At 40.8% G+C, this 14,226-nt stretch overlaps 1 protein-coding gene across 1 annotated transcript in view; it reads left to right on the top strand.

Annotated features, from left to right (window-relative positions):
* LOC114665934 (NACHT, LRR and PYD domains-containing protein 3-like) overlaps positions 1 to 14,226 on the top strand; it is a 578,897-nt gene that overhangs the window by 181,119 nt on the left and 383,552 nt on the right. The gene's annotated exons all lie outside the window — the stretch shown is intronic.

Raw genomic sequence — 14,226 nt, 5'->3', positions numbered from 1 at the left:
AGAGTTCCATCTTTGTCTCATCAGACCAGAGAATTTTCTTTCTCATGGTCTGAGAGTCCGTCAGGTGCCTTTTGGCAAACTCCAGGCGGGCTGCCATGTGCCTTTTACTAAGGAGTGGCTTCCGTCTGGCCACTCTACCATACAGGCCTGATTGGTGGATTGCTGTAGAGATGGTTGTCCTTCTGGAAGGTTCTCCTCTCTCCACAGAGGACCTCTGGAGCTCTGACAGAGTGACCATTGGGTTCTTGGTCACCTCCCTGACTAAGGCCCTTCTCCCCCGATCGCTCAGTTTAGATGGCCGGCCAGCTCTAGGAAGAGTCCTGGTGGTTTCGAACTTCTTCCACTTACGGATGATGGAGGCCACTGTGCTCATTGGGACCTTCAAAGCAGCAGACATTATTCTGTAACCTTCCCCAGATTTGTGCCTTGAGACAATCCTGTCTCGGAGGTCTACAGACAATTCCTTTGACTTCATGCTTGGTTTGTGCTCTGACGTGAACTGTCAACTGTGGGACCTTATATAGACAGGTGTGTGCCTTTCCAAATCATGTCCAGTAAACTGAATTTACCACAGGTGGACTCCAATGAAGCTGCAGAAACATCTCAAGGATGATCAGGAGAAACAGGATGCACCTGAGCTCAATTTGGAGCTTCATGGCAAAGGCTGTGAATACTTATGTACATGTGCTTTCTCAATTTTTTTATTTTTAATAAATTTGCAAAAACCTCAAGTAAACTTTTCTCACGTTGTCATTATGGGGTGTTGTGTGTAGAATTCTGAGGAAAAAAATGAATTTAATCCATTTTGGAATAAGGCTGTAACATAACAAAATGTGGAAAAAGTGATATGCTGTGAATACTTTCTGGTTGCACTGTATATTACTTTGATAATTAACTCAAAAATATAACATAATCATGCAGCTTGTGAATGGAACCCCCCTAAGGTCACATCTGAGTGCCTATTCAGTTTATTACATATAACTTAATTTATGGACTTATTTGCTTTGATTTCTTTTTATGTGTGGATTACTTGGGTTGTTACTGACATTGGGTGAAAATTTCATGTCAGTAGCCCCTTTAGAAATATATTTACAGAGGAAAATGTTGACACGTTCAATACTTATTTTCCCCGTTTGTATGTTCACGGTTGAGTGTTAGTGTGCCTTGTTGGGGCCATTGATTTGTTAATATCCTTCCCTGTTTTTGTCTATCTTTGTATTTTAGGGTTTCTGGATTATGGATTGACTGCATTACTTTATGGATGTACTTTTTAATTTTTTGTTATTGTTTATATTTTTTTTTAAGCAAACCCATTAAACATTAAGAAACCTTATTTTTGTAATAACACAAAGTTTGATGGTTTTCCTTCTGCCTCTTCTCATAATGTTTTAGTTTTAGAGTAGTCCCCTATACCCCCCCCCCCCCCCCCCCAAAAAATTTAGTTTGTGTCGGCCTTTAGTTTATGGAAAAGCTGATTTTGATTTCCAAGCATCATTTGAATTTTTGAGACTTCATTAAGAGCCTAAGTAGCTGCGGGAATCTCAAAAATGGTAATTGCAGAAAAACACAGAAAATAAAACTTGGACTCACACTGCAGTATTGACTAATTAAAAATGTTAATTGAAAAATAAAGGCCACAAATGTACAGTTCTAGTATTAATTGAATTATCTGGTACAGTTTAAAACGATTCTACATTGGCCCTAGTGTGTGCTTGGTGTGTGGGTGTGTTTGTGTGTGTCCTGCGGTGGGTTGGCACCCTGCCCAGGATTGTTTCCTGCCTTGTGCCCTGTGTTGGCTGGGATTGGCTCCAGCGGACCCCCGTGACCCTGTGTTCAGATTCAGCGGGTTAGAAAATGGATGGATGGAAGTTTAAAACTGTATGTGTCCCCATTTTCCAGATCATGTCACTCTAAGGCAGGGGTCTCAAAATCTTTTTTCCCCTGAGAGCTACTTTTACAAAATGAAAATGGCTGAGACCTACTCATGTCTTCTAACGTTTATTCTCATAGCTTATTTCAACCCAAACAAACTGATTAAGCTTGTTTTGCCTGAAAGTTTACAAAATGTTGGTGTCCACAACTCATATTTTGCATTAAAACATCACAAGAAATATTTAGTTCACCTGCAAGTGCATTTTGTATGTCTGTATGCATTTTCTAGTGTATCTCACACTATTGAATTAAAACATGAATGCTGTCAAAACAAAACAATGCAATGCCAAATACACAGATATGACTTATTCATTTGTCATTTTGTTTCACTTCACAAGAGTATTCACATGTCCAGTTGCATGTGTGATGTGTTTTTTTAGTTAGTCAGATGACTGGCACTGCATGGAGTCAACAAGAGAGGCAGGTGTATGGTGGAGTGTAGCCACTTAGGTTCACACTTATGGAGCCCTTTAAATGTTCATCTGTCAGTCTTGTTCTGAACTCTGATTCATGTCTGAAAAGGCTGACTCGCAGAGGTACAGTATGTAGACCCAAACAAAGCAGACATTTTCAGAGCTGCTTGGTGAAGATTCTTAAGTTATCTGGCTCTACTAAGCTCCAGTAATGCTGAGAATGCTGTTGAGACTTTAACTGCACATCATTTTGAAGGTTTTAATATATAATACATAAAATCCAATGGCTCTCTGTCTGTATGTCTGTCGCTTTTTATGAGAGAACTACTTAACGGATTTAGATCGGGATTTTTTCTATAATTTGATTGAACATTCCTTTTGATTTTGCAACTTCTCTCATTTCGCTATGTATCAGAGTTCGCTTGCAGTTCCGATTTATTAGTGCAAATCCAAGAGACATGCAGTGGGCCGGGCGTGTTCCTTAACTCTGCTTAGCTAGCGAACAACAGTACAATTGAGTTCAACTTTGTTTGTTATTTAAAATAAAGTGTTACTTAGGTCTTGATGAGTTTGAGTCAGGATATTATCTTAAGTGTATGCCACATTGCAAAGATAGATTGCAATTCAGATTGTGGATCGTGATATGATTTTTTGAAAAGACCACCCACCCCTAATTTGATTAATCACGTTTTCAAATTTATGTAGGATTCATTAACCCTTTGGCGAGCTACTTGGAAAGGGGTAGCTCGCAAGCGACGTGTTGGAGACCCCTGCTCTAAGGAGAGATTTCGCTCAGTTGGCTCTTGCACAATGGCCAAGGCTGTAAATGTTTGTTTTTTTTTTTTTATCTAAATCAATGTAGAAACATTGTTTTTCAAGTTCAGTTCTGGGGGCCTCCTGTGGCTTCAGGTTTTAATCACAAATATGTTCTCCTTTTTGTTAGATGACTCCTACTTTAGTTATAAAAACATTTACAGTTTCTAGGTGTGTTGGAGTCGATTCAGAAATTAGATAGATAGATAGATAGATAGATAGATAGATAGATAGATAGATAGATAGATAGATAGATAGATAGATAGATACTTTATTAATCCCAATGGGAAATTCACAACCTAGGTATGTTAATTTTTTACTGAATGAAGCAAACATTTATGTGTGTTGGATGTGTAAGTGTTCAACTTTTGTCTTGCCTTTTAATATTTTCCTTTTTTTTTTTTTTAATGTTCTAGTTACTTAACCCAGTATTTACTAGTAAGCATACAAGTGGGTAACACTGAAGTAGATGCTGCCCTTAGCATTCAGTTTCATTTACTCCACTCATTATTAATTGTAGGAAACCATTAAAGGAGCAAACTGCATGGAACAGAGCGAGTTAAAAAATAATCAACAAGGTTTCTGTCAAATACAAGTCTCTTTTTCTAAAGAGGAGGAAGACATTTCCAGCTAATTAAACAGTGAGTTCAGTTAGGGGGGATGTGACTGACTCAATGAAACACTGGATAGAACAAACACCTGCAGTCATAAGTTGTCCCAGAAAATGGCACTTGGGAACCGCTGATGAAGAAGATAAATTTTTAATATCAAGCCCCTAGTACCAGCTGTTGAGTAATACCTGTCTTTACTTCTTTTTTCAGTATTTGCATGTAAACATATGGTGAATTTCCAGCTGGCATTGAATAGAATCGTGAGATAAGGTCAGTACGCCCCATGAAATGTTTTTTTTTTTTTTTCTTTTTAAACTTAAGTGGACATATCCTTGATTTAAACAGTATCTTTAGATAAAGGTGATGTAATTGGAAAATAAAAACAATGAAAATTTGACTTTGCAATAATTTATCCAATAAAAGAAGAACAGAGATGCCATTTCCATCTCTGACATGAACTGGGTGAAACTTTTTTCCCATTCCTCGATGCAGAATATTTTATCTGTGTGATGTTTGAAGGGAGTGCCTGCAGAGCCCATTTCATAGATAGATACTTTATTAATCCCAAGGGGAAATTAACATACTCCAGCAGCAGCATACTGATAAAGAAACAATACTAAATTTAAGAGTGATAACAATGCAGGTATAACAGTCAATAACTTTGAATAATGTTAACGTTTAACCCCCACCCCCAAGGTGGAATTGAAGAGTCGCATAGTGTGAGGGAGGAACGATCTCAGTCTGTCAGTGGAGCAGGAAAGTGACAGCAGTCTGTCACTGAAGTTGCTCCTCTATCTGGAGATGACACTGCTTAGTGGATGCAGTGGATTCTCCATTATTGATAGGAGCCTGCTCAGCGCCCTTCGCTCTGCCACAGATGTTAAACTGTCCAGCTCCATGCCTACAATAGAGCCTGCCTTCCTCACCAGTTTGTCCAGGCGTGAGGAGTCCCTCTTCTTTATGCTGCCTCCCCAGCACACAACCGCGTAGAAGAGGGCGCGCGCCACAACCGTCTGGTATAACATCTGCAGCATCTTATTGCAGATGTTGAAAGACGCCAGCCTTCTAAGGAAGTATAGTCGGCTCTGTCCTCTTACACAAAGCATCAGTATTGGCAGTCCAGTCCAATTTATCATCCAGCTGCACTCCTAGGTATTTATAGGTCTGCACCATCTGCACACAGTCACCTCTGATGATCACGGGGTCCATGAGGAGCCTGGGCCTCCTAAAATCCAACACCAGCTCCTTGGTTTTGCTGATGTTCAGGTGTAGGTGGTTTGAGTTGCAGCATTTAACAAAGTCCTTGATTAGGTTCCTGTACTCCTCCTCCTGCCCACTCCTGATGCAGCCCATGATAGCAGTGTCGTCAGCGAACTTTTGCAAGTGGCAGGACTCCGAGTTGTGTTGGAAGTCCGATGTATATAGGCTGAACAGGACCGGAGAAAGTACAGTCCCCTGCGGCGCTCCAGTGTTGCTGACCACAATGTCAGACCTGCAGTTCCCGAGACGCACATACTGAGGTCTGTCTTTAAGATAGTCCATGGTCCATGCCACCAGGTATGAATCTACTCCCATCTCTGTCAGCTTGTCCATAAGGAGCAGAGGTTGGATGGTGTTGAAGGCGCTAGAGAAGTCTAGAAACATAATTCTTACAGCAACACTGCCTCTGTCCAAGTGGGAGAGGGATCGGTGTAGCATGTAGATGATGAAATCCTCCACTCCCACCTTCTCCTGGTATGCGAACTGCAGAGGGTCGAGGGCGTGGCGGACCTGTGGCCTTAGGTGGTGAAGCAGCAGCCGCTCCATGGTCTTCATCACATGTGACATCAGAACGACAGGCCGGAAGTCATTCAGCTCACTACGACGTGATACCTTTGGGACTAGGGTGATACAAGATGTTTTCCAAAGCCTCGGGACTCTCCCCTGTTCCAGGCTCAGGTTAAAGATGCACTGTAGAGAACTCCCCAGCTCCAGCGCACAGGCCTTCAGCAGTCGTGGTGATACTCCATCTGGACTCACTGCTTTGCTGCCACAAAGTCTCCTCAGCTCTCTGCTCACCTGGGCTGCTGTAATTGTGGGTTGGGGTAAACTCTCACGTATGCTGGTATCAGCAGAAGGATGGGTGGAGGGTGCAGTACTCCGAGGTGAGAGTGGGTTAGGGTGGTCAAACCTGTTAAAGAAGTTGTTCATTTGGTTTGCTTTCTCCACATCTCTCTCGATGGTGGCACCCCGCTTCACGCTGCAGCCAGTGATGATCTTCATCCCATCCCACACTTCCTTCATGCTGTTATTCTTCAACTTCTGCTCCAGATTTCTCCTGTACTGCTCCTTTGCTGCCCTGAGCTGGACTCTGAGTTCCTTCTGCGCGCGCTTGAGCTCATGCTGATCACTGCCTTTAAAAGCCCCTTTCTTCTGGTTCAAAAGGCCCTTGATGTCACTTGTAATCCATGGCTTGTTGTTAGCATAGCAGCGTACTGTTCTTACTGGAACTACAATGTCCATACAGAAGTTGATGTAGTCAGTAGTGCAGTCAATAACCTCCTCAATGTTCTCACTATGTTTTCCCTGCAGGATATCCCAGTATGTAGTTCTAAAGCAGTCTCTCAGAGCCTGCTCTGCCTCACGGGACCACTTCCTGAATGAACGTGTGGTTGTAGGTAGCTCCCTCACTCTTGGTTTGTAGTTCAGGCTGAAGCAGAACCAGGTTATGATCTGCTTTCCCAAGCGCAGGCAGCAGGGTGGCGCTGTATGCATCTTTAACGTTTGCATACAGTAGGTCAATAGTCCTATTTCCCCGGGTGTTACAATCCACATACTGGGAGAAGGCAGGTAATGTTTTGTCCAGCGTTACATGGTTGAAGTCTCCAGCGATTAGCACAAGTGCCTCAGGGTGTTGTGTTTGTAATTTAGCAACAGCAGCGTGGATTATGTCACTCGCTATCTCCAGGTCCGCCCGAGGAGGGATATATACAGTAACAACAATGACGTGTCCAGACTCTCTGGGCAAGTAATAGGGACGCAGACTTACGGCCAACAGTTCGATGTCCCTGCAGCAAGTGGAGATTTTAATGTTAACATGTCCAGAGTTGCACCCTCTTTTATTGACATAGAGTGCAAGTCCTGCTCCTTTGTGCTTCCCGCAGTTACTTGCATCTCTGTCCGCTCTAACTGTGCTAAACCCAGGTGGCTATATCCGCATCTCCAGTGGATTCAGATCTGGGTTTTGACTCGGCCATTTCAGAGCCCTTCATTTCTTTCTTTTCTGCCATTCCTTGATTTCATATGTATGTTTAGGGTCATTGTCATGTTGCAAGATACACTTTGGGTTGAGATTCAATCCTCTGACAGATGGTCTCACATTATCCTGAAGCACCCTCTGGTACAATAAAGAATTCCTAATGGATTCTGTGACGGTGAGCTGCCAGGCCTGCTAACATTTCTTCTGCCATACTTTACAATTGCTATCAGGTTTTTCAGGTCAAATGTGGTCTTTGGTTTTCAGCAGACATGTTTTCTGGAATTAACTCTATCTTTGCCTTTGGCACAGAGCACATTGTTCCAGTAGTTCTGGTCTTTGCCTAGATGTTCATGGGAAAACTTGACTCTTGCTCTGATGTCCTTTTCGGACGTGAAAGTTTACCTCCTGGCAAAGCTCCCATGCAGATGTAATTTGTGCAGTTTCTTTCTAATGGCAGACTTGTGCATTTTGGCATCGACAGTAGCAAGAGCTACCTCTGGGTCCCATGATGAAATTCTTGGGCTGATAAAACTTCTTTCAGCATCTTGTGTCCTGCTGTCAGGCTGAGCTTGCTGGGGTGACATGGCCTGGACAAGTTGTTTGAAATCTACGCCACTTGCAGATCTTCTGTGCAGTAGATGTTTTGATTTCCAGTTGTTTTCAGACATTATACTATAAATGCTTTTCCAAGCATCTCTAATATTACTGAAAGCCTCAGAGCTCTTTTAGTATAAGTATAGTGATAACACCAGACCAAACTAAATGTCTGAGGTTTAAACAAAACCAGTTCAGATAAGATCCTCTCTACTGAAGTTCTAATCATTTGAGTCTGATTCTAATTTTAGGTATCTGAGGTAGAGAGAAAATATAGGGGTGGATTTTTTCCACATGCACAATTTGCAGTTGTTTATTTATATTACACAATGAACTAAAAAATGAAATGTAAATATGTCATGATGTTTGCTATATCATGTCATCTTTTATCTACTCTATATATAGAAAATCCTAAGTCTAAAACTACAACGATTTTGTGCAGCAATTTTCTGTCACGTTTTAAATCAGGCTTATTTTAAAACCTACATATATATGTTTGGTATAATTCTTTTCAGAATTTATTGAACTTCAATGTGATGATGTTAAATTTTCAGATTCTTATTCTAATTTTAAATTATAAACTAAAAAATATCAAGAACTCGCTTCCCGTGAGACAAGACTTTGTGCCAAGAGATTTAACCACGCCCGGGGCTGAAAATAAAACACAAAGAGTAGGACAGCTGCTGTAAATGTTCAAAGCGCCACGCAGCAGCTGCTGATCGAGCAAAGAGGAGGTAAAAAAAAAAAACTTTCCCATTGTATCACTGTTTAAGAGGGGGTTTTGGAGGAGCGACCACGTCTCCTTGGAGTGCGTTCATCCCGCTCTTCACAACACGAGCAGCAGAGACGTGAAGCGGCGGGCTCGTAGCTTATGCCGGGGGGAGGTTGGGGGGTGGTGTTGATGAGCGATCCAAGCAGGGGGCGAACCCCCTAGTTTATAAATATTGTTTAGGTGAAGATTAGATTTTGATATGCCCACATGTAAAAAAAGAAAAAGCATTTAATGGGGTGTACTTTTTCATGTGGAAATATCACTTCTTCAAAGAGACTAGGTAACCAGTAATAATAGAATAAATGTATAGTAAGCCTCACACCGCCCCTACGTCACCTACAACAGAGCAGTGTAACTGGACCTGCAGTGAATATTGATGCCCCTTCCCATGGTCAAGAACCTTTCAGGCTGTGGAGGCCAATATTGCATGTTTTAAAACACTGAATGCAAACATTGACTGGTCACTTTATTCAATTCTCCTAACTTGTACTTGGTACACACTTTTGCTTCCAGGACAGCTTGAATTCTTTGCAAGGTTCAACATGATGCTAGATTTTGGTTATGCTGACTCATCAGCTTCTTAGTTCTTGTAGATTTTATGGCAATACACTGATGATGTGGAGCTCCAATTACACCATATCAAAAAGAAAAAACTAAAATCTTAGGATAGTGTAGAACATTGTAGCAAACTGAAGCATTCAAATGCTGCCCAGTTATCCTAAAAAGGCCTAATATTTGTTCATAAAACACTCCTTCCCCATTCCAATATCACCAATACATGTTCCTTTTACAGAAAACAAGTTGTATCCTTAGGTTCATGAGCTTAATGCCTAAGAAATAAAAGGATGCAGAGCAGGTGACATCTTTTCTGTCCTTAGTCATCAACTTTTGGAGATCTCATGCCTGCTGTAGCTTCATTTCCCTGTTAGTTGAAGTATTTGAAACCTGGAATGGTCTTCCACTGCTGTAGATTGTTTACCTCGTGGTCTGATACTTTATGCATTCTGAAAGGCCTTTCTGGATATCACTGTTGTAAAGAGCTGCTACTTAAGTTTGTGTGGCCTTTCTTTTATCTTGAACGTGTCTGGCCATTCTCCTTTTCTTATTAAAAGATGTTTTCGTCAGGGTTGGATTTCCCATAAGGCCAACATAGGCCATGGCCTAGGGCGCAGCAGTCAGGGGGGCGTATATACAGAAGAAATAACAACCAAATATTTACACCTTTTTCAGTATTATTTTGAAAGGCCATATAAAATGCTGTTTTTTAAATTTACATTCATATACATTAAATAAAATGAGCGGTACATTACGTCGCCCATCTCTACAGCTTGCACTGTCTTGCTCAGTCACAGGCAAAAAGCATTTGCTATTACTCGCTACTTATGCAATATTCGATCATTTTCCTTAATAAATAAATGACCAAGTATAATATTTTTGTCTCGTTTGTTTAACTGGTTTCTCTTTATCTATTTTTAGGACTTGAGTGAAAATCTGATGATGTTTTAGGTCATATTTATGCAGAAATATAGAAAATTCTAAAGGGTTCACAAACTTTCAAGCACAACTGTATATCTACTGATAGTAGGTATGTAAAATATATTGTTACTACTTTTACAGTGGTGTGAAAAACTATTTGCCCCCTTCCTGATTTCTTATTCTTTTGCATGTTTGTCACACAAAATGTTTGTGATCATCAAACACATTTAACCATTAGTCAAATATAACACAAGTAAACACAAAATGCAGTTTGTAAATGGTGGTTTTTATTATTTAGGGAGAAAAAAAAATCCAAACCTACATGGCCCTGTGTGAAAAAGTAATTGCCCCCTGAACCTAATAACTGGTTGGGCCACCCTTAGCAGCAATAACTGCAATCAAGCGTTTGCGATAACTTGCAATGAGTCTTTTACAGCGCTCTGGAGGAATTTTGGCCCACTCATCTTTGCAAAATTGTTGCAATTCAGCTTTATTTGAGGGTTTTCTAGCTTGAACCGCCTTTTTAAGGTCATGCCATAGCATCTCAATTGGATTCAGGTCAGGACTTTGACTAGGCCACTCCAAAGTCTTCATTTTGTTTTTCTTCAGCCATTCAGAGGTGGATTTGCTGGTGTGTTTTGGGTCATTGTCCTGTTGCAGCACCCAAGATCGCTTCAGCTTCAGTTGACGAACAGATGGCCGGACATTCTCCTTCAGGATTTTTTGGTAGACAGTAGAATTCATGGTTCCATCTATCACAGCAAGCCTTCCAGGTCCTGAAGCAGCAAAACAACCCCAGACCATCACACTACCACCACCATATTTTACTGTTGGTATGATGTTCTTTTTCTGAAATGCTGTGTTCCTTTTACGCCAGATGTAACGGGACATTTGCCTTCCAAAAAGTTCAACTTTTGACTCATCAGTCCACAAGGTATTTTCCCAAAAGTCTTGGCAATCATTGAGATGTTTCTTAGCAAAATTGAGACGAGCCCTAATGTTCTTTTTGCTTAACAGTGGTTTGCGTCTTGGAAATCTGCCATGCAGGCCGTTTTTGCCCAGTCTCTTTCTTATGGTGGAGTCGTGAACACTGACCTTAATTGAGGCAAGTGAGGCCTGCAGTTCTTTAGACGTTGTCCTGGGGTCTTTTGTGACCTCTCGGATGAGTCGTCTCTGCGCTCTTGGGGTAATTTTGGTAGGCCGGCCACTCCTGGGAAGGTTCACCACTGTTCCATGTTTTTGCCATTTGTGGATAATGGCTCTCACTGTGGTTCGCTGGAGTCCCAAAGCTTTAGAAATGGCTTTATAACCTTTACCAGACTGATAGATCTCAATTACTTCTGTTCTCATTTGTTCCTGAATTTCTTTGGATCTTGGCATGATGTCTAGCTTTTGAGGTGCTTTTGGTCTACTTCTCTGTGTCAGGCAGCTCCTATTTAAGTGATTTCTTGATTGAAACAGGTGTGGCAGTAATCAGGCCTGGGGGTGGCTACGGAAATTGAACTCAGGTGTGATACACCACAGTTAGGTTATTTTTTAACAAGGGGGCAATTACTTTTTCACACAGGGCCATGTAGGTTTGGATTTTTTTTCTCCCTAAATAATAAACACCATCATTTAAAAACTGCATTTTGTGTTTACTTGTGTTATATTTGACTAATGGTTAAATGTGTTTGATGATCAGAAACATTTTGTGTGACAAACATGCAAAAGAATAAGAAATCAGGAAGGGGGCAAATAGTTTTTCACACCACTGTATATACTGTTCAGTTTAAACGTGGAAATTGATGTTTTGGAAGTTGCCGAAGTTCTCCAGTCACTAGTAAAGTTCTTGATAGAACTGCGAGAACAGTTTGATTTATATGAGGAAAAAGCTCTCATTTCTGAACAGAAAGTATATGAGTGTGATGAAAAGCGTTCGATTCTCAGGAAACTTGATGAGACACGTTCATTTAAGCAGGCGTGACAACTTTTGAATCAATATATTTGTAATGATAGCTGACAACCTTAAAGCAGAAGGTCAGTTGCTTACAAAGAGTTTGGCGAAAGATTTGGTGCTGTTACAAAATCCTGGTCACTGACTTCCCCTGAACTTGAAGAAGAGGGAAGAAACCTGCTTTTGATTTTCAAAGATGATTTTGGAACCTGCTGTATGTGATGAACTTGTCCATCTGAAATCTCACATAACTAATTGCAACATTGGGACTAAAAACCCCTTAGCATTTTGCAAGTGGCTACGAGAAAAGGACTACAAACAGTTCATCCAAATGTTGACATTTTATTAAGAACGTTTGTCTGCACGCCAGTGATGAATTCCTTGGCTGAAAGGTCTTTTTCTTCTCTGAAAAGAATCAAGGATCATTTAAGATCTACGATGCAGCAAAATAAGCTGAATTCCCTTGCACTTCTTTGCATTGAAGCAGATTTAACAAGTTCGGTCGACTTCAATGAAACAATTGAAGCCTTTTCAAAAGCGTGAAGGAAGAAATTCTAGTAGGTATTTAAGACGACTTGAACAAATTTGATGGAAAGTTGTTTTTTTTTTGTAGGTGTTAATATTATGCAATTTCATAAGTAGTGTAGTTTTGAATTAAAAATATAATGTGGTTCAAAGATTATGAAGATTGTATTAAGTGCTTGTATGTTTCAAAAATAAACTATTGCATATTAAATTGAAAATTATAAATCAACTTTTTGATTGGGGGCGCAGAATTATGTGCTTTGGCCTAGGGCGTAGAAATGTATAAGCCCTGGTTTTCGTGCACATAGCCATTATCCACTTGATGCTTTTTGTTTATCACAGCGTTGCCTGTAAACTCTTTATGGACTGTAGTGCATCAAAATCTGGGAGGCAGTTGTTTCCTTACTCCTGGCAACACTGCATTTGCCTCCAACAGTCATACTACCACAACCATGTGGCAGTTAGAATGGCCAAGACTTGTGACCTAATATTTGGTCCAACAAGAGCTAAACCACTTGACCATGTCTGCCTGCCATGTACACAGGGTCAGAGCCACATGATTGGCTGTTTGGAGGAGTAGGCTGTTCATGTTCAACAGAAATATGGGGACGCAGTTGGAAACTTGTTAAGGGTAAATGTGCAGAAACATCAGGAAGTTTTTCTTCACACAGGGAATCACAGACAGGAAGAAGTTACCAAGTAGTGTGGTAGACAGCAGGACATTAGGCGGTCTTCAAAACTTGATTTGATGTGATTTTGGAAGAATTAAGTGGATAGGACTGGCCAGCTTCATTGAGCTGAATAGCCTGTCCTCGTCCAATTTGTTCTGATCTATATGTTAATAAGCAAGTGGACACAGTGCAGCAGTTGGACAGTTTGAAACATAACATGTCTCAATGCTGAGGCTTGGAAGTGGTTGGTTTCCAGTCCCATTCCTGGGGGAACCTTGTGGCTTCAGGTTTTTTTTCCCCCCCAAGAGGTTTCAGTTTCGGTAAGCCTTTTCTCCTATAGCTGACCATATTGTTTAATTAGCTGGGCTTTTTTGTGCTCTTATTGTGCATTTATAAAAGGGCAGTAGTGTGAAATTAACATTCATTAACATTAGAAATATTTGTATTTTCACTATAGTTTAAAGTTGAGCAAAAGAAATATTTTTCATGCATTCTGATTTAAAAGAATAATGACTACAAAAAGCAGGACTGCATAATATATAATGCATAAAAAAGGAAAGCCATGTAAAATAAGTAGAAATAATATATATGACTGTGTGCACTCCTTGCAAATCCTCACCACGACCCTTTATAAAGTATAAGGTACAGTATGTTTTGTCCATTAAGTTTGACAATGGTTGAGTTGTGATTTTTTTTTTTTTTAAACTAAGTATGGTAAACTGGCCACACTCTGGCCTGGCAACTGAAGGACATTTACAGAGTTGACCTTAAGCCACTCCTGTCAGTGTTGTATATACTTTGTGGGAAGATCAACCTTCGGCCCTGTCCGAAGTCCAGAGCACTGTGGCTGAAGCAGGCTTTCATTAAAGATATCTCTCTACTTTGTTCTTTTCAGCTTTCCCTTGACCCCGAGTAGTCTACCAGTCCCTGCCACTGTATAACAAACCCACGGCATCACTCTGCCACCACCATACTTCACCATTCTCCCTTAACATTGCTCGACTCTGTCCACTTTTGTCCTTTATTGATACTCAAACTCTGGTCCATTGTTTCATAATGTCTCATATTGATTATTGTCATTCCCTCTTCATTTGCCTCCCTGCAAAATCTATACGGAAGCTACAGTATATTCAGACCTCCGCAGCCAGAGTCCTCACCCATACCGGTTCAGTCAAGAATTAAATTCAAGATTCTGCTTCTCACCTTCAAAGCCCTCCATAACCTTGCCCCCCTCTACCTCACTCA

The sequence above is a fragment of the Erpetoichthys calabaricus genome, chromosome 1 (assembly GCF_900747795.2).
Source record: "Erpetoichthys calabaricus chromosome 1, fErpCal1.3, whole genome shotgun sequence".
In the NCBI taxonomy this organism is placed as follows: Eukaryota; Metazoa; Chordata; class Cladistia; order Polypteriformes; family Polypteridae; genus Erpetoichthys; species Erpetoichthys calabaricus.
The sequence above is the reverse complement of the archived record's forward strand: the minus strand, read 5'-3'. Positions and strand labels throughout refer to the sequence as shown.